At 39.7% G+C, this 25,226-nt stretch overlaps 1 protein-coding gene across 14 annotated transcripts in view; it reads right to left on the bottom strand.

Annotated features, from left to right (window-relative positions):
* Positions 1-25,226, bottom strand: part of LOC147581506 (uncharacterized) — a 237,757-nt gene that overhangs the window by 166,925 nt on the left and 45,606 nt on the right. For 6 of the 14 annotated variants that reach the window (XR_015249977.1, XR_015249978.1, XM_086703287.1 and 3 more), the window contains exons 3-4: positions 20,564-20,645; positions 9,046-9,267 (exon numbers count right to left, since the gene is read on the bottom strand). The exons of the other annotated variants lie outside the window; for them this stretch is intronic. The gene's annotated coding sequence lies outside the window, so the exon portion shown is untranslated. The remainder of the gene's footprint in view (positions 1-9,045; positions 9,268-20,563; positions 20,646-25,226) is intronic. 14 annotated transcript variants of the gene reach the window in all.

The raw sequence follows: 25,226 nt of genomic DNA, 5'->3' as shown, positions 1-25,226 counted from the left end.
GTATAAGTGATTCTTGGTTGCAACTGTTCGGCCCAATCTCTTGGAAAGTGCTCTGAACAAAGAACAAGCCACGCATCCCTGCGTCCAGGGCCAGACGGAACGACAGGAACTGTGCCAGATGCTCTGCTCAAAACACACTTGTAATTGGAAGCTGAGACGGTACGGTTCAGAATAAATGGACGCACCGTCCACGGTGACGTGTCTCTTCAAAACTACGAAAAACTGAATTCACGCAAACGAAAAGTTTAATGCTAATGAAATAAGGGCCTAGGAGGTGTCCTTTGCATGAGACAATAATCACCCCCAAGAGATGGTGGCAGAATGAAAAATATTTAGTTATATGTTGGCTACCCAGTTGGTCACCCCCACAGGGCATGAACCGGTATCAGAGTCCTTCTAGAACAGGGCTGCACGTTTTTCTCTTGGGCTTAAAGAAACCAATACTGGAAGTCAGACATAGAACGTTGCCATGTGTCTCTTACCTACGAGCATTATCTCCTGCCTACAAACATTAAAGATATTTAAGAAGTTGGAGTTCAAAGACCCTAAAGAAAATGACTCCTATATTAGAACAATGCCAAAGAGCTATTTTATCTTTATCTCAGCAATAACATGCAAAGACTTTTTCTAACGTATAACGTTTCTCCTAACTCGCCTTTGTTCTGCAGGGTTTGTTTTGGAGGGGGATTTTTTTTTCTTCTTTTTTTTTTTTTTTTTTTGATGTTACTAAACTGAGATTGAATCGTTATCAAAGCAGCAACTGTGGTTCATCAGCTTAGTCACCAAACGAACCACAGATATTCCCAAGGGGTGAAGAGAAATAGGAAATTAAGCTTCAAACTGGAGTCAGGACATCAATTGTGTTAGAAGATTCAAGTTTTCCTTTATGTGTGTGTGGCAGTGACAGAACATGATTGATGACAAAGCAAGATTTATGACCACATTCTCCAAATTTATAAACAAGAATTTCACCAATATGTAGGCAAGAGAAAAAAAGAGCAACTGAAATAAATTTTATAATGACTTCTAACTAATTACAATTCCTTGTTCTATTACCAGGAGATCTAATCCTGACCATTCCCATTCCCCTCCCTTCCCATTTAATTCCGTCATGTCTCAATTTCCCAAAATGATGTGGCATTAGGACGCTGAACTCAACAATGCCTAGATCTGACTTCTGTTTACTGCTCGTACAGTCATAGATCAAATACTTCCCTTATGTATGAAACTTAAGCAATGGCCGGACCTTCTGCACAAGAATGTTGAGACAGGAGGCAGGTAAAAATCATTTAGCGGGATGCCTGACATACATGGCAACATTTAATATTGTTCCACGATATTATTATTGACTTTGTTGTTTACCTTGATGCAATAAATAAGTTTCTGTTGGCATGATTTTAGAGATAATTTACCCTTGTATCAGATTGCCTGTGGTTTCCAATACTTTTGCCTCCAGTGTGCCTAACCAAATCACTGACATAGGTTTACCATTAAGAAGTATTCAGTAAGATGTTTTATGCAAGCCTCATGGTAAATTCTGGGGTCTAATGGACACCACAGGGCCTATACTTAATAAGAATACTGTATGTATTCTCAGAATTTGCTGAGAACTGCTCACCACAACCCCCCAAATGGTAACCATGTGAGTTGATGGATATGCTGATTAACGTAATTACGGTAATCATCTCAAAATGTACACATATATCAAACTATCATGTTCGTATGCCTTAAATATATAGAATTTCTATTTGTTAATTATGCCTCAATAAAGCTGGAAAAAATTATGTGCCTGTCAATTTAGAGTCAGGCACAAAGGAATTAAGGCCAAGAAAAAAGAATAAGTTAAATGAAATCAAGTTTAAAAATATCAGGTGCAGAGAAAAACTAGAAGGGATGACATAATATACTTTTAGAGAATTCTCTCCTTAAAGAAATACTCCTATGGACCACGTAGTTGTGCCTTACAAACGGTTCTCAAATGATAGAATCTCATAAATAGTTTCCTGAATAATCAACCAGTGTAAAATGTATCTCTTGATTCTTGCTTTTCCAGTTATCAGCACTTAGACCTAATCATTGCTGTTTTCTTCGATAACTAGCTTTCTACTAAACCTCACTTAACCTCAACCCACAGAACTTATTCTAATGAGTGTCTTTGAATGCGATAATGAACTGAGTGAATGTCACACGCTGTCAGAAACATTCAGTTGATCCGTGGTGGATTTCTTCTGTTTTTTACCAACTTCTCACCCTACAGTGATTCTTAATTATGTATTTGAGGAGGGCAGGGCAGTTAGCAAAAATGAAAACTTAAAAAAAAAAAAACAGGATTGTGTTTTGGAAAGAAGAAACACCACACAAGTTTATGGTTTGAAATGGGATGCATAAAAAAAAGCACTGTATTCATTTGTTGAGTCAACAAATACCTGCCAAGCATTCACCATTTGCCTGGCATCGTGCTAAGGGCTGGGGATTCATTTCCAGAAGACCTGGGGAGGGAGGGTAGAGAGGGGCACTGGGGAGACCAAACTCAGGATGTCCAGGTTGGCGAGGTGATCCACAAACCAAACTAATTTACAGAATCAGGAGTTTACAACAGGATATAAGCATCTCAGAGAGTACATATATCTGTGGGCAGCTTTGTACTTTTACAGAGCACTGACAGTTCTAATCAAGCTTATCTATATTTCAAAAGATAAGAACTCTAAATGACGTGTGGATTACTCAGAAAATACCAAGTAATTATAAACCCAGTAATTCTCAATGGACTGTCGTCTACATATTTACAACCCAATGAGCTATAATCTACGGTTTTCATATTTAGCCTTATATTTTAGCTTGCCTTCTGGAAACAACAGAGCCTGAGACAAAAGCTTGCCTGTGGGTAATTTCTTTGAGGATGGGGGGGTGGGGGGGCATTGGGGAAGAAGGAAGTCAGGGAAAAAGGAAATCCAATCCAACCCAAGGGTGTGGTGCTGTACTGAGTACTACTGCAGCCCAGGAGGTCTCCATTCCACTGGAAATAAGGTTGCTTGTAAAATTAAAAGCACTCAGATGAAATTGAATGTCAGATAAACAACAATTTTTTTTTTTTCTTTAGCAGCCGTGTGTCTCATGCAATATTTGGGATATATGTCTACTCTTAAAAACAGTATCTGTTGTTTCTTTGACATGCAAATTTAACTGGAATCCCGTGTTTTATCAGGAGTTCCCGGAACTGGGAACTCTCTGAGGAACTGTGTATGCCGTGCCTCCGATTATCTGCCCAAAGATGTGAGACAAAAGAGAATTTGCTGCCTATACCTTCCATCCCCATTGGTCAAAGTTTGCGGGGCTGGAATGAGGCAGCAAACAGAAAGCAGAAAGCAAAAGAGAAGCAGAGCAGCTAAAACAAGGTGGCCTCGGGTGACCACTGCATAGTGCCGGTTGCCGCAGCAACAGCAAAAATGTGGGCCACTGTCTTGTCAGTCAGCGCATAAAATATGTCTAACATACCCTACATCGGAGCTGCAATATGAAATTTTCACACTTGGGGAGGGAAATGAAGCCTAAAAATTGATGTAGCTGATCTCCATTCCAATGCCAGATGGAAAGAGCCTATTCTCTTTTTTTTTTTTACTGACACCGGCACGTAGGAGATGGAACCATGAAACAATGACGCAAGCATGGCATTTCATCATGCTTCTAACCTCAGAAAAAGGTGAGCCAGGCTGTTCAACAAGGACACATCAAGAAAAGCCACAAAACCGCTAGCAGCTTTTCTGAGCAACTAACAAGATCACCGTGAGCCACTGTAGGGGAACTGGTGTGAATGTTCCCTGGGAAGCACCGTGAAAAGCAAACGAGACGGTATCTGGATCAGAGTGGAGGTGAACGAGAGCAACCTGGATACACAGCCTCTCCCGGGATAGACCATGCCATTCAAGTAAAGAGCTTCTAAGCACTTGGCAAGAATTCCAAAGGGAAGATTCTCTCTAAACAAATCCTGCAAAGCAAATCCCTTGTGAGTGAGCAGAGGGACCTCGTGTGGGAAGAGTTGAAAGGTCTGCATCGGTGAATCTTCTCCAAACCAGCTGAGACTTTCTCAGCACCAATGTAAAGTTCCAGTGCACTGCTTCTTGATGCATGAGAACAGGGTTTGAGAACCTCATCCTTTGACCTTTGCCAAGAGCCTGTGATTTTCCTTACTTCCACTTGATTTTCTTTTTTTATCTTTTTTTAAAATATGAAATTTATCGTCAAATTGGTTTCCATACAACACCCAGTGCTCATCCCAACAGGTGCCCTCCTCAATGTGCATCACCCACTTTCCCCTCCCTCCCACCCCCCATCAACCCTCACTTTATTCTCAGTTTTTAAGAGTCTCTTATGGTTTGGCTCTCTCCCTCTCTTTTTTTTTTTTTCCTTCCCCTCCCCCATGGTCTTCCGTTAAGCTTCTCAGGATCCACATAACAGTCACTCCTCATCAGGGAAATACAAATCAAAACCACACTGAGATACCACCTCACGTCAGTCAGAGTGGCTAAAATGAAAAAAATCAGGAGACTATAGATACTGGAGAGGATGTGGAGAAATGGGAACCCTCTTGCACTGCTGGTGGGAATGCAAATTGCTGCAGCCGCTCTGGAAAACAGTGTGGAGGTTCCCCCCAAAATTAAAAAGAGATCTACCCTATGACCCAGCAATAGCACTGCTAGGAATTTACCCAAGGGATACAGGAGTACTGATGCGTAGGGGCACTTGTACCCCAATGTTTATAGCAGCACTCTCAACAATAGCCAAATTATGGAAAGAGCCTAAATGTCCATCAACTGATGAATGGATAAAGAAATTGTGGTTTATATACACAATGGAATACTACGTGGCAATGAGAAAGAATGAAATATGGCCTTTTGTAGCAACGTGGAAGGAACTTGAGAGTGTGATGCTAAGTGAAATAAGTCACACAGAGAAAGACAGATACCTTATGTTTCCACTTGATTTTAAACTATTCCTATTTCTTAGAAGAAAATGGCCCCAAATGTCCTATCTCAAGGATTTATCGTTCTGTAAACCATTTTTATCTATTGACCTTTAAAATAATTCAGTTTAAATCTCAGTTGAGTTATTTGCAGAAGTTTTAAGCAGTGGCATTTGCTTATTATAAATACGTATGATCACCTAAACTGGGGGGGTGGCGGGGAGAAATTGGGAGGGGAAGGAAAAGCATATTCAGTATTCTTAGAGAGTAGATTCTCTTGCAATATTTGGCACTACATAATCTCTTTTTTTAATAATATATCACAACAATGAACGATGTTGTAAATGACAATAGGAGGATGAATTCCAGTATGTTCTTCAACCCCCGCTGGTTGCACTGGTAATCAAAACACGTTAGTAGAAAACATTATACCTACAGAAGTGACATTCTCCCCGCAGTACTGTTTTATATAACATCACCCCGGTTGCTCTCATTCTTTCATTTCCAAGATTGTGTTCACCTCTGAGTTCATCTGTTCCTGTTTTCCACCATTAAGAGGGTATTTAGTCCATCTGGCGTCTGATGGGTGTGCTATTCACCTGAATGTGTGTATTTACACAGATAGTTGCCTGCAAAGTACCAAGAAGGGTCTCCTTTTTCGAACTTTGTTATCAAAGTCAATAGGCCCTGAGTTTACTCTCTGTATAGTTTACCATCTACATTGTCAAAGAAATTCCGTGTAGAGCTAAGCCCATTAGTGTGTCACTTAAGTGAGGAAGCTAGAAAGCTGCAGACAGTAGTGAGGATCCAGATAAGAGAGGAAAGTTGTTCAGCATAAGGAAGGAATTACACATTTAATGAACACTGTGTGCTACCCTCCTTTCTTCCAGATTGCCTAAAACTAGAAAACCAAAAATCACCGCTATGCTCCAACTGTTTGATCATCTCGGAGAAATCACATTGAGTAGGCACTGAAATAAAGTAAGGGTTGTTTCCAATTTGAGGGTTTTTTCTAATTATTCTATATTTTAGGTGTTCCTTGGACCAGAGGTCATGGATATAGGCATGCCAAATGTCTGAATTTTTCTATTTTTGTTTATTTAGAGCCCCAAAGGGAGAATTAAAATAAAGCAGTCCCTTTCACAATTGTTAATTATTAAAAAGTAAAGCTTATACTTCTATGTCTGCTGCTATATACATTGCCTCCTACCTATAATTCCTAAACACTCTTTTACTTTTATAGGTGAGAAAACAGAGACTTTCCTGCATCTATGAGCTACTGGTGAAACTGGGACTGGTACTTGAATCCTGCACCTGAAGTTGACCCCAAACCCCCTGATTTCCTTTTACCTGCAGTTAAAATTTCTTGCTTCCTTCCTTCCTTCGTTTCTTCCTTCGTTCCTTCCTTCCTTCCTCTTCTCCCTTCCTTTTCTTTTCTTTCTTTCTTTCTTTCTTTCTTTCTTTCTTTCTTTCTTTCTTTCTTCTTTCTTTCTTTCTTTCTTTCTTTCTTTCTTTCTTTCTTTCCTTCTTTCTTTTTTTCTTTCATCTAAGTAATCTCTACACTCAGTGTAGGGCTCAAACTCATGAGCCCAAGCCCAAGAGTTGTATGCTTTCCTGACTGAGCCAGCCAGGTAGCCCTAGCTGAGGTTTCTTTTGGTTCTGTCATAACCATCTCATGTCCAACTCCTGCCCTACAACCAGTGGGAGGAAGACTGAAATTCAACAGAAGTCTCCTCTATCTGTTCAAGGTCTAATGGGCTATTCAAGCTTTATAAGAATTTTTATCACTTAACCAGCCTTTCACAGTAGATATGCCTTGATCTCTTCTGAATAACTCTGTGGTTTTCATGAATCAAACCCTAGGTTTGACTGAGTTCAATGAATATTATGCTCCTAGATCTATTCCCAAAGGTCAGTGATTTTTACATTGATCTTTACCCGTTTTTGGCAATATATATTGCATTCACCTTTTGAAGCCACATGTTCGTCTATACAAAAGTAGGGTTATTTGGGGGGTTTTTTTGTTTGTTTTTTATTCTAACAATTTTTCTTTCAAGTTCTCATTTTTTCCACACAGTAGAAAACCAAGACTTAACCAGTTCTGGCTAAAGTCAGTTGTCTCTAGGGGAACAGAGTTAGTTCAGGATTTCTCCCACCTAATCCTTCCCCTTAGTATGGGATATATCTTTATGGTCACTAGTTAAGGACTCAACACCAACTTAGGGGAGATTTTTGGCCATCAGTCAGCTGGTATCTTGCTGATAGTTTTCACTCTTCCCTACTGACCTCCATGGAGATGCCCCCCCCATTCCCCATGTGGTATCAGTCCTTCAGCCCTTCTACCTCAAGCCATAGTCCTCTGTTACCATAATCTTAAATAATAAGCCCCTTTCAATTCCTCAACTCTCTCTACCATCTAATGCCCACATCTTTTGCAAAAGCATGGGAAAAGTCACCATGTTACTCTGGGACTACAGGAAATTTGCTGCCTAGTCAGCCCCACCTATCCAAACGAGTCTGTCTATCATTTCTACTGTATTGTCACTGCACTGCAACAGGGTAGGAAATAACTGGGACCTTATCAACTTCATGGTTTCTGCTTGGGAAGCAAGACCCAGGTCTCCTTTACCCTAGAACTCCCCAGCCTAGCTGGGTAATATCACTCCCCCCACACACCAAGGGTTCAGCTCTTTTCCCTCTATGACTTCTTTGCCTCATCCTGCTTAGCTCAGGGTTTGACATCCAGACTATTACAATATTCTTTTAGTCTTATCATCATTGTCAGGACCTTGCCCTTAGAAGCTCAAATTCTGTTTCTTTCTACATTTCTTCTGTGGCTTCCCTTCCTTGTAGTAGGTAAAATAATAGATACAGTCTAAGAAGGAAAAAAAGTCACCAGAGTAAACAATGGTATTGCAGTGGTAATGCAACAAATTGGCTATTTCTTTGCTTTTCTCTTATTTCTTTCCTTTTTTTTTCTTTTGGCTATTTCTTTTTAATCTTATCTCACCTGCCAAGGAACCAAAAGAAGTTGAGAAAGATTTTATAAGATCAGTTTCTTATTATTTCAAGTTCTAACTGAGACACAATTCTTAATTTTTTTTCCAGATAAGGAGACCCACATCTTGATCTTAATAATGTAATCCAGTTATGATTGTTATGGTTGTCAATGTGTGTGTGTTTTACTGCTACTCTGAGTTAGTGACACCAATTTAACCAATGGGAAATGGCTGTTAGCAAAGTAGGAAAAAAATAAAAGTATAGCAATAGAAAGAAAAATTGATAACTTTGAAAATGAGAGGCAAAGCAGGAGTTTAATAAGTGTTACGCTTTGGGATTTCATTTAAAACAGGATGACGAAGATGTAAATAAGTTTTGTATATGTCAGACTAACAGAGACGAAAAATAGGTACACCAGTTTTACAAACTAAGAATATATCTTTCATCTCTGTAATAGAAAAGAATAGAATAATAATGTTGCTATTATATATTATGATTAAGTTCAAATAATGTTATCAACCATGAAGCACAGTTGTTTTTTTTTTTTTTTAATTTTTTTTTTCTTTTTTTCTTCTCAACGTTTTTATTTATTTTTGGGACAGAGAGAGACAGAGCATGAACGGGGGAGGGGCAGAGAGAGAGGGAGACACAGAATCGGAAACAGGCTCCAGGCTCCGAGCCACCAGCCCAGAGCCCGACGCGGGGCTCGAACTCACGGACCGCGAGATCGTGACCTGGCTGAAGTCGGACGCTTAACCGACTGCGCCACCCAGGCGCCCCGAAGCACAGTTTTTAAAAGCTTGAATTTTGGGGGCACCTGGGTGACTCGGTTGACTAAGTGACTGTTGATTTCGGCTCAGGTCGTAATCTCACAGTTTGTGAGATCAGGCCCCACGTCAGGCTTTGTGCTCTGACTGCGCAAAGCCTGCTTGGAGTTCTCGCTCTCCCTCTCCCTCTGCCCCTTCCCTCCTCTCTCTCTCTCTCTCTCTCTCTCTCAAAATAAATAAATAAACTTAAAAAATTAAAAAAATAAAACCTTGAATTTTTAAAATCTAATTTTAAAAATAAAAGCAAGGTATATTTACCTTGGAATATAAAATGCTCGGAATTCTTTGATATATGCACGTTCAGGATAGTGTCTCGGAGAAGTCCATTAAATCGCCGGTGAGCAGTTTTGATGTTCATAGTGATGACAGAAGTGACACCTGCAATCTTTATGTATGAGTGGTCAGTCCAATCACTGTGATTTTGTCATTTTCATCTCAGCAGGGGTTGGAAGCCATTGTTCAAAATGAGTTCACACATTTCTGGTTGCCGGACAAGTAAAAATTATAAATAAGCGCCTGCTCAAGAGATACTCCGCTGACCAATGTAACACTATAAGAGAAATAACATGTTGTCCCTGTTTCTAGGTGCCTACCATTGTGGGGGGAATAGGACTTCCACATAGGACACAATTAAGAAAAGATGCTGTATATCCTGGATTTATTTTAAAGTACGCTGAATTTAATTTTTGTCAATTGCTGAAATGAAATTACAAGTATCTCTGCCATTCCTGTTGCTGCTGCCACAGGTGAGCCGACACTTCTTTCTATCTAAGTAACTCTAGTCGACATCCATTCAGTCATCCTACCTCTAATACTCCAACTGTGCCCCTAAATATTTTTCCGTAGTCGGTTATTTTATTTGTGATTTTGTGGTTTTGTCGGTTTAGGTTTCAAAATCATAGCTCATATTCCTTCCGCACCATTAAAATTTAGTAATAGCCTTACTGACTTTTATACTTTTTCAAATAACTTTTGCAACTTTCATTAGTGTTTGAAATGTCCTCTCCATTCTCATTCACCAGGAAATGCTACTCCTTCATCTACAACCTCCTGCGAAAGCCTTCTATGACTTAACCATACAGAAGTTATATATGTGATCTGTATGTCTACACATGTGGACAATAATGCTAACAGATCACTTCTTACATTTCATTAAAGGTGCTCATATCCACTCATTGACCTTCCTTGAGAGGCTGGATCTAAACGTGCTGTATCATCTTTGCATTCCCCTGCTCCTACTCCGTACTGCTATTTATTAATACATTTAGAGAAGGTGCATGAAGACTAAAAATGAAGTAGGTGTAGAGAAAGCGAACTCATTAAGGACATGTTGAGAAAAAGACAAAGGAAGACGTATGGCATAAGGACAAGACAAAGGAAAGACATACTAAGAGTCAGATTTATTAAAATTAAGGAGAGGGAGCTTCAAAACAGGGCCCAGTGTTGCCTTTTGGGTGAAAGCGATGGCACGTATGATCTGCGTCAGAAAACCAGAGCCAGTTGAAGAAGAGGCATTTCAACAAAATTTGTGATGCTATGGATTTTTACAGCTAAGCCCACACCATTTTTCCCTAACGTCGCAAGAAAGTTGAGGCTTCTGGTTCAGAAGCCTGGAATGCATTTCATACACATGACAGCCTATAAAACTGATAGGTACCAAAATGCAAAATGTCTCAACTATCTTGTGACTGAAAAGTATCCTTATCCTCACTTTCCACTGCAAAGTCAGAAACTAAATGTGGTTAATTTCAGGTACATTCAGTCCACATTCAGGATTTTTCAGTCAGTGAAGGGTGATACTTGTTGGTTTCAAAGATATAACTGATATTCTTCTTACCCTCACTTTGCTAGAGTTCATGCTAGTCCTCTAGGGATTTGTACAACTGCCGTAGTGCCGTGGGAAGCGTCCTTATCCTTCTCATGGTTGCTCAGTCCCAGTCCCATGCTGACACCCCACTCTAAATATAATTTGCCTTGTCATCAGCCAATCTCTACCGTCTCAGTCCCCATCCCTGACATGCCTCTTTAGAGATGTCTACACTTTAACCACAGTGTCTAGTCATCAAGTAAAATCAGGTCTTTCACAGTCTTCTCTCCCTCAATTCTGGACCTCTTGGGGTTCATCAGCCCGGATATCAGTCCTTCCATGTTCTTCTTGAAGAACCAATATCTGCAATATCTTCTTGCAAACCAACATCTGCAAACAAGGATATCAGTCCTTCCATGTTCTTCTTGAAGGCAATAGAGAAATTCAATGGTTCTGCCACACCTTTCTGGTGTCCTTGGGAGAGCTGGTGTGGTCAGGGGACCTCTTCCCATCAATTCTGTCAGACTGCTAGTGGCAGACAAGAATGGGATCTGCACACCAAAATTTCATCATGTCACTCCTTACAAAGAGCCCTCCCAGGGGAGTGGAATAAAGGGTGATGACCCCCAGGTTCACTTCTAACCCTTCTTGTCTCATTGCCAACCTATTTTCCACTTTAGCTTGAAAGTTGTTTCCGTTTGTTTGTTTGTGTTTGTTTGTTTTTGCTTTGGTTGTCTCGTTTGGTTGTCTTTTGTTTTCTAAGTCTGTGGGCAGCAGTGAAGGGACGGAAGAATGGGTAAGGAGCTGTGGAAGTACTAGCAGCTCACTGTTTCTCCATTATAACTGAGAAACAGATCGTGGCATTTTCAATTTAGAGGTTGAGAATTTGGTTTCTTTTTCAGTCAGCCTGACCTGAGAATCATTCCCTCCAGCCCAAACGGAATGATCACAGAGCAAAATATGTGGTGATTAATAGTTTAAATTATTGATGCGTCCGATCTTGATGACCTCCGTGGAATTCAGCTCTGGAAGCTCCTTAGTATAACCATGGTCTCTTCTTTACCTCATCCACATTCATCTTCCCAGATGTTATGTTTAAGGTCATGGGCTCATTCTACCTCATCATTGTGGATTAACTGGTTTTGAATGGGAAAACTCCCTCTCTACCTATTACTACCAGTTGGTTGTCTGCTCATCCCCCAGGTCAAGCTGGCCAGTATAGATTCATAGAGAGAGACACAGTGGCAGAGAATTAGGAGAAGGGTAATGGACTGGAACAAAGCATTCAGAATATGGTTACATATGAAAAACTGTAATGTTGAATACATTGAATGCAATCAAGTATGGATGGCTTCAAGAACCATGTTTCGTTGTTTTGAAACATGATATATAGCAGGCAGTGGGCCCATGGTATGTTTATAGAAGGGAAGTGATATGATCAAAATGTTTTAAGACTATCAGTTGGAAGATGAATTGGAAGGAAAATGCCCAAAGCTCAAAACTTCAACTTTCCAGAAGACTATCTGCAGTTGCTGTTCCTCATTTGTCAAAATCCTGCTTGAAGACTGGAAGCTATGTGCTTCAACAAATATTTATGCTAGAAACTTGAGCAAAAATTTGTCAACTCACCCCATTAAGGAGAACAATTTATAACAGACAGAAAACAATGTCACAATCTTTCTTTGCAGGAAAGACTAATCTGATATATAAAATAATCCATGATAGGGGCACTGGACAGCCCAGTCAGTTAAGTGTCCAACTCTTGATTTCGGCTCAGGTCATAATCTCATGGTTTGTGAGTTCAAGTCCCATGTTAGACTCTGTGCTGACAGTGTGGATCCTGCTTGGGATTCTCTCTCTCCCTCTTTCTCTGCCTGTCCCCCACTTTCCCTCTCCCTCTCTCTCTCTCTCTCAAAATAAATAAAGAAAAATTTTTAAAAATATTTTAAACTAATCTAGAGTTTAGATAATGTTTATCCTTTATTTATGGGATGGGTGTCCTTCTAAAAAAATAAATAGCCATATTGATTTTATCTTCATTATCTTACAAACATATCTATAGGCTCACCCATCCTAGCACACTGCCTCCTGTTATAACAAAGAAACTATTACTCTTTCTACTTAAGATGAATCCTTCCCCCCTTCTCAGGTTAAGAGCATGTTGACCTGAGAAAATGGCACGCAGTGTTGAGAGTGCATTTGAAGTCATTGTCAAAAATGGACTGCAAAACCAAAATTCCAATCGTGTGACATTCTCCGAGTGCTCTACTGTTCAGAGGTAAATGCAGAAAACATGGGTACCAGGTTCACCTTCAATTGGGTTCTTCCAGATAGGTGAAACCAAATGTTAGATGTGGAGGAGAATTTAATGTATGTAATGTGGCAGACAGAGAGGAAAGGCAAGGTCTGGTGAATTGGAAGAAAATAGACAATCCACGGGCCGAAGATGCAGATGAAGTCAAAGAGCGATCAGAGTGCTAAGTTCCCTGGGGAGAAAAGAGATTACGATGCTAGCGTAGTATACATATTTGAGGTAATGAGCTTGTAGGTGAGGCTGTTTATGCTCCCGGGGTCAGTGGTATGTTCATGGGAGCTTGTGGCTCAGGTACAGAAGAAGAGATGGTAACTGATGATGAGAAATGCCCCACAGTGAGAGGCCACGCTCTTAGCCGTTCCTTCCATGAGTATACTAAAGCCAGACAGGATGATGGCAGAGACTGATATTAAAAAAAAAAAAAAAAAAAAAAGCCTGTGATACAGGTGCCAAAGTTTTAAATGGATAAGGGAACGTCTACTACAAGTACTATTTACAAGCCCTAAAGCTTGCCTGAGGGCCTGTTCCCTTCTCTGATTCAAAAGCAATAAATTAAACTAAGGAACAATTTTAATCTTTAATTTAATAAATACCAAGTCTTCATACTTCCATAAGCTCTATCCTATTTAGTTTAGGTATTTCTATACTCCAGGAAAAACTACCGAGGTGGAATTAGGAAACTCCTTTTCTTTAAACTTTCTTTTTTAAATTTATTTTTGAGAGAGAGACAGAGACAGGGCATGAGCAGGGGAGGAGCAGAGAGAGAGGGAGACACAGAATCCAAAGCAGGCCCCACGCTCTGAGCTGTCACCACAGAGCCCGACGCGGGGCTCGAACCCACAGACCGTGAGATCATGACCTGGGCCAAAGTCAGATGTTTAACCAACTGAGCCACCCAGGCATCCCAGGAAACTTCTTTTCTTAAGAATAACTGTATCTACGAAATGGTTCATTATCTAAATAAGACTGTTCTTTGACAATTGCTGTAAACACACACTGTTTTATCATGTCAGTCACTTCAATGTCTCACATAAGAAGGTCCAGGAGACTTTCCCTTAGAAAGTCTTTTTTCTTCAAAAGCACTTTCTGCCTAAATATCTAACTTTTTTAAGTTTTTACTTAATTATTTAGATAGAGAGCTCACATGTGCAAGCAGGGCAGGGTCAGAGACAGGGAGAGAGAGAGAGAGAATCCCAAGCAGGCCTGGCACTGTCAGTGCAGAGCCCAACATGGGGCTCAACCCCAGTAACCCCGAGATCATGACCTGAGCAGAGATCAAGAGTGGGACGCTCAACCAACTGAATTGTCCCTCAAAACCCAACTATTGAGGAAGAAAAAAACTCAAGAAATGTCTAAAAATCATCAGTAAAACAGTATTAATATAGGTTTGGGATGAAATTGATGCGGTCCTTGACTTAATACAGATAACTGAATGGGAGAGGAGAAAAGAGAGGGAAACCAAAATACTTAAAATCTGATGTGGAAATCCTCAAATATGAATGGTGTTTTGTGATTAACCACTGCTGATCCTACTGCTAATAATGTCGGGTATATCCTTTATACACCCACTTCTAACCTAATCTTATCTAAATCAGAATCATAAATGCCTTCTCCCAAATATATTTGAGGTTATCACCAAGCCTATCAGATTCATATGCACCTCCTGGGTGAACTAGGGAAATATGGTATCTTTAATTAGGATAATTTTACATGGTGAGAATCAAAGGAAAAGAAAGATTCCTTTGAAAGTAGCCAGTCCTAATTATTGCTATCTGACCAAACAAAACTTGATAAATTTAGACCAAATGACACAAAATTTAAGTGATTAGGAGGATGCTAATCTTGGTTCCCAAAACAGCACAGTCCGTGCTTTCCTAGAAGTACCTGATAAAATGTATGTGTCAAACTTAAATAGTCATCATCTTTCCTATTCATCAGATATTGATGAGTATTTCTCTGGTCTTTCTTTCAACAAATATTCCTTAAATTTTTAGTGTAAGTGTATAATTTACTTCCCGAAATTGTTATAGCATTCAAATTTGGCATCAGTTTTTCCAGGGTTCTCAAATTATAAAGACTTGAGAAAACGAGAAAAGGTCAACAAACCTGACTGAATGTTGCAAAGTGGTTCAAGCTTTGCTGGATTAAAAGGTCCTAGAATATGGGCACCTGGGTGGCTCAGTCGGTTAAGTGTCCAACTTCAGCCCAGGTCAAGAACCCACGGTTCCTGAGTTTGAGCACCACGTCAGGCTCTGTGCTGACAGCTCAGAGCCTGGAGCCTGCTTCGGATTCTGTGTCTCCCCCTCTCTCTTTCCCTGTCCTGCTGTGCGTTCTCTCTCTCTCTCTCTCTCTCTCTCTCTCAAAAATAAGAATACACATCAAAAAAAATTTTAAAAAGGTCCTAGAATTAGTTATGCCTTGAAACAGAAGATCAAAATATCAAAGCAAATGACAAACTTCTAATTCACTGCTGGGGAAAATTTAGATGATTGACTACTTTGCAAAACTGTTGGGACTTTCTTTAAAAAGAAATCTTCCACGTGATCTAGTCATTCTATTCCTAGATATTTACCCAAGAAAAATAAACACCTATGTTCTCACAAAAACTTGGACACAAATGTCCATAGAAGTTCTATTTCCGATAGCCCAAAGTAGAAACCACCCAAATGTCCATCAACAGGCAAATCAGCAAAGTATAATATGTTCAGACAATGAAATAGTGCTCAGCCATAAAAAGGATGAACTATTGACACACAGTACAACATGGATGTCTCCCGGAACAATGGGGAAAGAAATTTGACCAAAAGGAGTACATATTGTCTGTATATGCAAAATTCTAAGAAAGGCAAATTAATGTACAGTGACCAGCGTTGCTCCGAGATAGTAGAGGCATGGAAGAGAAGGAAAATTGTGGGGAATTACCAAACACCTGAAGGAAACTTTTGGCAATGACAGATATGTTAATTAATGAATATGAGTGAGAAACGTATGGGCATTTTCATATCCAAATATGTTATATGGTGCGCCTCAAATATGTGTGTTTTTACATGTCAATTACACTTCACTAAAGTTGTTTGAAAATAGAGATTTTGCAAAAAGTAGGCATACTGTTGAAAAGAAAATGTTGCTACTTCTTATCAAAAGTAGAGGTTATCAAAAGACAATAAAAATGAGACTTGTATCATAGAGGCTTTGTTTGGTTATCAGACTTCAAGAGTTCTATCATCTGCACACTGACTTAAGCATGCATGAATTATACCAGGAGAAAGATTTTACTTTCTGTCCTAACACTTTGCAGAATTAACAGTTTAAACAATCGACAGTGTGAATAATTTACAGCCTCACCTAAAGGTGCTTCTTTCTATCCAACACTGCATTTTAAGTAATTAGAGACAATGTAAAAAGTGGTAAATGAGAAAGAATTAAGAGTTGGATCTATGTTGTTAAACCAAATATGCCAAAGTTGAACCTGAGCCTCCTCCAATCTTCTTAATCGATTTTGCGTATCATCCCAACACCAACTAAACTTTCTCTTCCATCTTCTGCCTGTTCCATTTCACACTCATTTCGTTTCTCTCCTTCCACCCATCCTCCTTCATTTTCCTCTGTGCTGTTTTTATTTTTTACTACTTTGTCCTGTCTCTTTATATTTTGTACATTGTTTTTCCTTCTGTTTGTTCCTTCTACTGAAAAAAAAAATTAAATTCAATGTCAAGGCTTTTTTTTTTTTAAAGAAATATTTAAGGCTTCATTCACTTTTTAAACTGTAAAAGAGTATAAGACTCTAAGCCCAACAACCATAAAACACTTATTTCAAGAGGGCTAGAAAGAAAGAAGAAACATGGGAACAGAGACCTAATGACCTATAAGGGGGAGGGTGGGAATCTTAAAGGAAGGAAAGCAGGACAGAAAGTAAGAAGAGGCCTTTAAGAAAAGTTGGCATGTGTCTTTCTCTGTATGGCTTATTTCACTTAGCATCACACTCTCCAGTTCCATCCACGTTACCATATGTTTTCACTCTTATGTGGATCCTGAGAAACTTAACAGAAACCCATGGGGGAGGGGAAGGGAAAAAAAAAAAAAAAGAGGCTAGAGTGGGAGAGAACCAAAGCATAAGAGACTGTTAAAAACTGAGAACAAACTGAGGGTTGATGGGGGGTGGGAGGGAGGGGAGGGTGGGTGATGGGTATTGAGGAGGGCACCTTTTGGGATGAGCACTGGGTGTTGTATGGAAACCAATATGACAATAAAAAAAAAAGATAAAAAAAAGAAAAGTTGGTAGATTTGGCTATTAATCTCAACAGCATAATTGCTGAGATTTACTTTGTGCAGTTCACCTGTGATCCTCAGTGAATTAACTTCACTCTCCAAATGAGGACAGCCATTTCTATTTCTTTCTTTCTTTCTTTCTTTCTTTCTTTCTTTCTTTCTTTCTTTTTAAGTTTATTTTTGACAGAGACAGAGACAATGTGACTCGGGTCGGGGTAGAGAGAGAGGAGGAGAACCCAAGCATGCTTAATGCTGCCAGCGCAGAGCCTGCACGCAGGGCTCGATCTCACCAACCATGAGATCATGACCTGAACCGAAACCAAGAGTCAGATGCTTAACTGACTGAGCCACCCAGGCACTCCTGGGGACAGCCATTTCTAATAGTTGTGACAAGGTCCTCCCAAAGTTATTAGGTTGCCTTACCTTTGTCTTTGAAAAATTATAGTCATCTCATCTCACTGCATGTTAAAACAAGGCTTGGTACCAGTACCGATTTATTTTTCTAAGTCATTTTTGCAGTGATTCAGATGGTGTTTTTTTGTGTTGTTTTGCTTATTATTGAGGAGAGGGGCATTGATTTCACCTTGGTGTGTATGTTTAAAAGCTTTCGTTCGGGGCGCCTGGGTGGCGCAGTCGGTTAAGCGATCGACTTCAGCCAGGTCACGATCTCACGGTCCATGAGTTCGAGCCCCGCGTCAGGCTCTGGGCTGATGGCTCGGAGCCTGGAGCCTGTTTCCGATTCTGTGTCTCCCTCTCTCTCTGCCCCTCCCCCGTTCATGCTCTGTCTCTCTCTGTCCCAAAAATAAATAAAAACGTTGAAGAAAAAAAAAATTAAAAGCTTTCATTCATACACAAAATTATGAATCACTCTATAGTTGTTTCTATACTACTTGATAAAATTCAGAAGCTCTTTTTACAAATGTAAAAAACCACTGGGGATTAAAAGGAGACCATAGGCCTTGGGTCAGAAGACACTTTTAATCCCTATGCCATACATAATGAAAGTGAGCTAAAGGTTAGTGTTGATCTCCTAGGTAAAAATTCCTTCATGCCTGAAATCCATAGGTCTCCACTGCTCCACCAGTCATGACGGTACAAAAGAAAATGATCAGGAAACCACAGATAGGATGAAGTAATAATACAACTCATTTCCTCATTAAGCCCCGGGGTTCCTGTACGGTGTGGAAATTTCTTTAACAATCATATTATCAAAACCAAATCCAAAAAGGGAGCACAAGGCTCAAGCAAAATTGTGCATTACAAAATACGTTCTTATCAGAAATGAATGACCCACAACTCACGAGTATGAGAAATGTGTTAGTAATATACAAGATCTGTGCAATCAGACAGAAGGTAGCTGTCAGTACCGCAATCAGCAGGTGACAGTTCCAGCTAGGTCACAGGTGAGTATTAAGCCACAGGATTACAGGATGGTCTGATTTTACTGGTATTAAGTCACCTCTGCCAAATTGAAATTATAGGTATTACTTGAACAGCTCAAAAGGGAATGCAGTTTACTATGTTTTGAAGCACACAAAACAGAGTAGCAAAAGAAAAAGGCATCTGAGGATGAGCTTAAAATAATAGTGCTGAAACACACCCCATCAGCAGTCCACAATAGTTTTAAAAAGAAACAAAACAGACACAAAATCTATAGTCACATTGCCTTGAACTATCCAGAAATAACTAAATCCTTAATCGATAGAATATTGACCATGGAGGCACACTAGATTTTTTCATTTTCCATGAGCCAGGCTTCTTTTAAAACATCGTTCGTAATTTTTCCAAGTCATATGTAATAGATCTTTTTTGTTGACCATGAAACCGTGGATGTGACACAGCAAGTTGTTGAAAAGCATCTATAACAGAAATTAATGAGAGCTCTTCTAGCTAATATTGACTTTCGCTAGTTCTGACCTTAGAAGCCAAAAGCGACCCTAAAGATGCCATCAGAATTGTAATCCCATAAAATATAATCTTACATTTCATCAAATTAAAATGTTCTCAGCTTGATAAATGACAATGCCGTGAGAGCTTTACTTTCTTTAAGGGTGAGTTTTTACTGATCATTGAAAATGTCAACGCTGGAGTGTGATTTTTGATATGGGTTTGGGAAGTCTAAGTGAAATAATTAAAGTCCCTATATGAGTCAGCCTGTGCTGCCATATCCAACTACCACAGAATGGGTGACTAAAATAACATGTCTCATGATTCTAGAGGCTGGGAAGTCCTAGATCGAGGATCTGGCCAATTGGGTTCACTGGTGGGGCTCTCCCCAGCCTACAGATGGCTGTCTTCTTGCCGTGTTGCTGTGTGTGTGACAGGGAGAGAGAAAGGAATCAAGCTGTCTGGCGTCTTTCCTTATGAGGGCAGTAATTCTATCACGAGGACCTCATCTTCATGCCCTTACCTAAATTTAATTATCTCCCAGAGGCCCCGTCTCCAAATACCATCACATTAAGGTTAAAGCTTCAACATATGAATTTTGGAGGGACACAGTTCAGTCCACAGCAGTCTCTATGGTAGTCCTATTATTTGCTGGCATTCTTACGGCAAAGATATTGTATTTGATAATACAAGCCCTCAAAAGGTTTTGAATTGTTGTCTTTCCCTCTTGACTTCCATTATGCCTCATAATTCTGGTACTCATATTTTTAGAACCACTCCTCCCCATCTTTCAGTGGTTTCTTCTTCTCTTCTTACCCCTGCCTCAGGACTGTCACCGTACCAAACACGAACAGCAGATGAGAAACTAAGACCAGGGGAGGAAATGAAATGCCAAGGGTCAAGTCAATGGCGTGGTCAGAATCCAGGAAAGCTACTGGAAATCAAGGAGATGCAGAATCTGGCAGTCAGAATAAGAGCCATGATTCTCTTCACTTGGGATTTTTAGCAAGAACTGAAGAAGGAGGGCAAGACAGGTAGTTAAAATAGCAACGAGAAAGAGATGAAGATATAATAAGGGAATATATTTGAACAGATACTGAACCTAGATTGAGGACAAAGAATTGTTTTGACTGGTTCTCAGCCCTCTGTTTTCTTTACTTTATGGTCTCTTCTTAAATGATCTTATATACTCTCATGATTTTAACTATTGCCTCTAATCTTATCGCCTTTAATTGACAGTTACAGTCCTCACCACTCAAACCTTCAATTCTCTCCCCCTGCTTGGGCATTCTGTGATCACACATTTCAACTAAATGTAAATCTAAATAAATCTAAGTTCATCATCTTTCTTTTGAAGTCAAGCTCTAACACCTAACTTCCTATTTCCGGGTCAGCGGTACTATAATTCTCATAAACAACATGGTATTTCATCCTCTATAGTCAGTCTGTAATAAATTTTGTCAATTTTTCTTATAAATTAATTCTCATATCTGACTCGCCTTTTTTATTTCCATGCTCATCAATCTCAGCAAGGCCTTACTTTCCTTACTTCCTTGCGCAAGTGAGGATGGTGATTCTCTCCTGCAACAGAGAGAATGTGGGTTACAGAATAATAGAGATAAAATTACACAATCTGTGGAGTACAGTAGATGTACCTTGTAAATGAAGGTACACCTCTGGGGCACCTTGGTGGCTCTGTCGGTTAAGTGTCAGACTTCGGCTCAGGTCATGATCTCACGGTTCCTGGGTTCGAGCCCCGCATCCGGCTCTCTCTGCTGTCAGCGCAGAGCCTGCTTCAGATCCTCTGTCTCCCTTTCTCTCTGCCTCTACCCCACCTGCTCCCTCTCAAAAATAAACATTTAAAAATAAAATAACATGAAATGAAATGAAATGAAATGAAATGAAATGAAATGAAATGAAATGAAATGAAATGAAATAAAACTCTGACAGAGGTGTGGCTCAGGACACATCTATTCCAGAAAGCTTTCATTTCAATTAAGAATTATTAGAGAGGGGCGCCTGGGTGGCGCAGTCGGTTAGGCGTCCGACTTCAGCCAGGTCACGATCTCGCGGTCCGTGAGTTCGAGCCCCGCGTCGGGCTCTGGGCTGATGGCTCGGAGCCTGGAGCCTGTTTCCGATTCTGTGTCTCCCTCTCTCTCTGCCCCTCCCCCGTTCATGCTCTGTCTCTCTCTGTCCCAAAAATAAATAAACGTTGAAAAAAAAAAAAAATTAAAAAAGAATTATTAGAGAAGGGCTTACATTATCACATCTTCAGAGGGGACATCTGAGGATGTGGTCTGGGTCATCTTGCAGGCCAGTGTTTGACCAGGCAGTAAAGAACACATAATATCATTTCTTCTACTTAAAATTATACAAGAATGGTAAGCCAGTGAAGTCTGTAAATTTTCACATTTAATAAGTGGAAAATATTGCTGAAAATTTAATCTCTGGCATAGATTTATTATTTTAAAATTAAAAATCAAGAAATACAAATTATGTTCATGAAATTTTATTTCAGCAAAATGCTTTCATAAGATGCAAATCATTATTCAGCAAATCATTATTAAATATCTCATTTTTGTAAAGGGCTAAAGGAAAGATAATTACCAACTCATATCTTGTATCTGAAAAATGTGAAGGAGAAGAACAGGAGATAAAGAAGAAACCAAAACCACGGAAGTTTCTGGTTGCCGGTTCAAGAACTTAGATTTTATTCTGTTAGCAATAGAGAGATATTGAAGGTGTTTGCACAGAGGAAACGTGGCAAAGATTTTATATTTTTGAAAGATTTTTATTTTAAAAAGGTTTTTAAAAGATTAATCTGACGTGAAATAGACTGGACCAGGGAAAATATCCGTAGACAGGGAGCCCAGTAAGGCGGTGCTCACCCTAGTGCAGGGGAGCAGTGACCGCATGTTTGAACAAAGCTGGAAGTAGAGTGAAGGAAAGGGAGATAGGATCTTGAGCAGGGTCACAAAGCAAAACAAAGCAACAGATTTGATCAGCAAGCACAAGTGGGACGATTAAAAGATAAGTAGGAAGGATGCTGCTGAGATACAGGAAAACGGTAGTAATATTGAGAGAATTTGGAATTTCAAACAAGAGGCCGGTATGAGGAAAAGAATGATGATCATTCCTAACCAAACTGCATGTGAAGTGAGAGCAACGTATGAAACTGACCCAGAGACATTTGGAAACGAAAACATGAGACTCGAAACAAGGATCCGTGTTTAAGAGGTAGGTTTGGCACCTGTAGGTCTACAGATACAGACACAGAGATAGATTAGATAGACAGATAGATAGACGATAAATACAGATATTTCATAGCTAAAGAGATGTGGGTAGACACTGGGAGAGCTGGGGGAGGGGGAATAGGATCTGGCCGAGTTCTGGAGAATTCTTTCAGACCAATATATTTTTATGGTAGTGGTCTTCATTACAACTGGATTTAACTTGAGGTGTTACAGTCACACACTTCAATGCAAATCCTAGGCTTTCAAAAGTACTTACCAATTTGTTAGAAAAGAAGTCATTACGTTGAAATGTGAAAAATGTGTCTTTATGATGGAGTCCTGATATGATGCCCAGGGCTGAGACAGGAGCAGGGAGTCTTGGATTCTGCCTCGGATCCCCTCACTCTCCTGCTCATGCAAACTCCTTATTTCTGGCCTCTCAGAACAGGAGCCGGCAAAGAGCCTGACCTTAAAGCCTTTCTTGGCCAACTCCTTCCTGAGATCGTCTACATTTTCACTTCACCACAACTTGTTTTCAGGGAGGCATTTCCTCTGTGCATTAAGACCAGGTTTCCTCCCTTTCACTCCCCTCACCTGACAGGGACAGTCCTAAAAGCCTCTTATCTCTTCTTCATTTGTTTTTTAAATTAACCAAAATCCCCTTATCTGCTTTTATTTCTTTGTTTGTTGAAACTCCCATAATTTCCTTTGGACAAGAGGAAGACAAAGAAGATCTCGGTTTGCTCAAAGAGCTGACTTAGCTGTGCCCAGAAAGCTGTAAAACTAAGAACATTTGGTTAAAACAGAAGGCATTTGCATGTTCTGCCTCTATCATGGGAAGAATGCTGCCATGTTGTCTCGTTCTCCATCTTCTATAAAAGTATAATAGTGCTTTCGAGTTTCCCTTCTGTGACTGCTTAGAGAAATGTTACAGGAATTGATGAACACAAAATAGCTTAAGTCCCGAAAGGGAAACATATGTAAACTCATAGATATATGCGTGTGAATGTGTTTATATATAATATATATTATATATATATATATATATATATATATAGCATACACATTATATATAACATGTAACATGCACCCTACATATTATGCATGTGTATTATATAGATATGACATACACATTTTTTTAAATTTAAGAACCTATTGCTTTGGATAAAAATCACAGATTCTCACAAAAGTGTGCAGTCTGGTTAAAAACAGCAATGTTATAATAATAATTAATATGACTATAGAGCAGAGAATAAATATTATATTACCAGATTGTTTCCAAATTTCAGTCAAAATCTCCCTCTACAATTAATGAGTTACCCCTGTATTCTCTTAACTAAAGAGTCATAAAATTTATTACTCAAACTGGTACATTATTGACACTGAAAGAGGGATTTGTAATTAGTAATTACTTCAGTGAAACCAGCATCAAATGGGACCGTCCCAAGCAATTCTACATACAAACACTGTAATAGGTTGAACCGTGTCCTGCCTCACCCCACCCCCCAAGAAACTCATATGTTAAAATCCCAACCCAGTATCTCAGAATGTGACCTTATTTGGAGATACGGTCTTCACAGGGATCATAAAGTTAAGGGGAGGTCATTAGCCCCTAAACCAATATGACCAGTGTTCTTATAAATAGGTGAAATTTGGAGACAGCCAGGCATACAGGGAGAGCACCATGTCAACAGTAAGATCCCATCTATAAAACAAGAAGAGAGACGTAGAACAATTTCTTCCTCATATCCCTCAAAAGGAACTAACCTTGACAACACCTTGGACTTGTAGACAACAAATTTATGTCGTTGATACTTTCTAACGGCAGCCTTAGCAAACTAATACAGCCGCTCTACTAATACATCCCTTTTTGTTGCTATGTTAGTTCTGGTTTGATTTTCATTACTTGTGACCAAAAGACTTTTGACTTTAAGGCTTCAGAAAGCCGATGTGAACAAGGAAAGAAGAATGGTCCAGATATTGGGGGCAGCAAAGTCTAGGCAAAAGGTGTGCTTTATACTCACCCAAGGAAAAATGTTAACAACCAGCAATACTGTCATGTGTCAACCCTTGCTTTTCTTTCTTAAGAATCTATGAAGAGTGTAGAGAGTCTTAGCAAGGGCAAAAATGGCTTCAGAATACAGGATCATTATCGTGGTAGACTATTATTCAGTTATTCCTTTTTTCCCTTGATTCATGGGGCTCATTTTAGCCTCATGGTGGATCAAAAGAACTTCTCACCCTTTTTACTTTGGCCACAGAGATATGGCTTGCTTTGTCCAGTGGGACCTTAGCAAAAGGGATGCAAAATGAGGTTGGAAAGGTATAAGGGCCATTGAACTTGCCCCCTTGCATCTCAGCCATCACACAAGATGAGCTTGGGTAGTTCCTATTCAGCTTGGACCATACAATTAATACACCTGGAGTAGACCTGAACCATACCCACAGGGAGACACCACGCCCAACTTGACCCACAGCTTGCAGCAGAATCAGCCGAGCAAAATCTAAACCAGCCCATTTGCATCCAACCCAAATATAGGTAGCCCACGTATGACTGTCGTTATAAGCCACTGAGTTTGGGAAGAGTTTGTTACACAGCATTACTGTAGCAATTGTTAACTAATATACCAGACTTCTCTTATTGAAGATATTATTAACTGTACTATATGGTAACCAGTGTCCCAATATTTGTGCATACAATCAAGGGAGATCATACTCACACCTTTAAGAAACTTCTAGTTCGGAAAAGAAGATAAAAGCAGATCTTAAAATTAACAAATGCAAAGTAGTATTTATCCGAAGACTAAGTAACATAGCATTAAAAGGTATAAAGAGCATTAACAGTGATGCAGACAAAAACCTTGGTGCCAGCTGCGCCATGGATTATGTATTATGTTGGGGCTTCTGCTCTTCCAACTCTAAAATGAGT

The sequence above is a fragment of the Puma concolor genome, chromosome B1 (assembly GCF_028749965.1).
Source record: "Puma concolor isolate L17-30 chromosome B1, mPumCon1.1.hap2, whole genome shotgun sequence".
NCBI lineage: Eukaryota > Metazoa > Chordata > Mammalia > Carnivora > Felidae > Puma > Puma concolor.
This window is presented reverse-complemented; position numbering and strand designations above follow the sequence as displayed.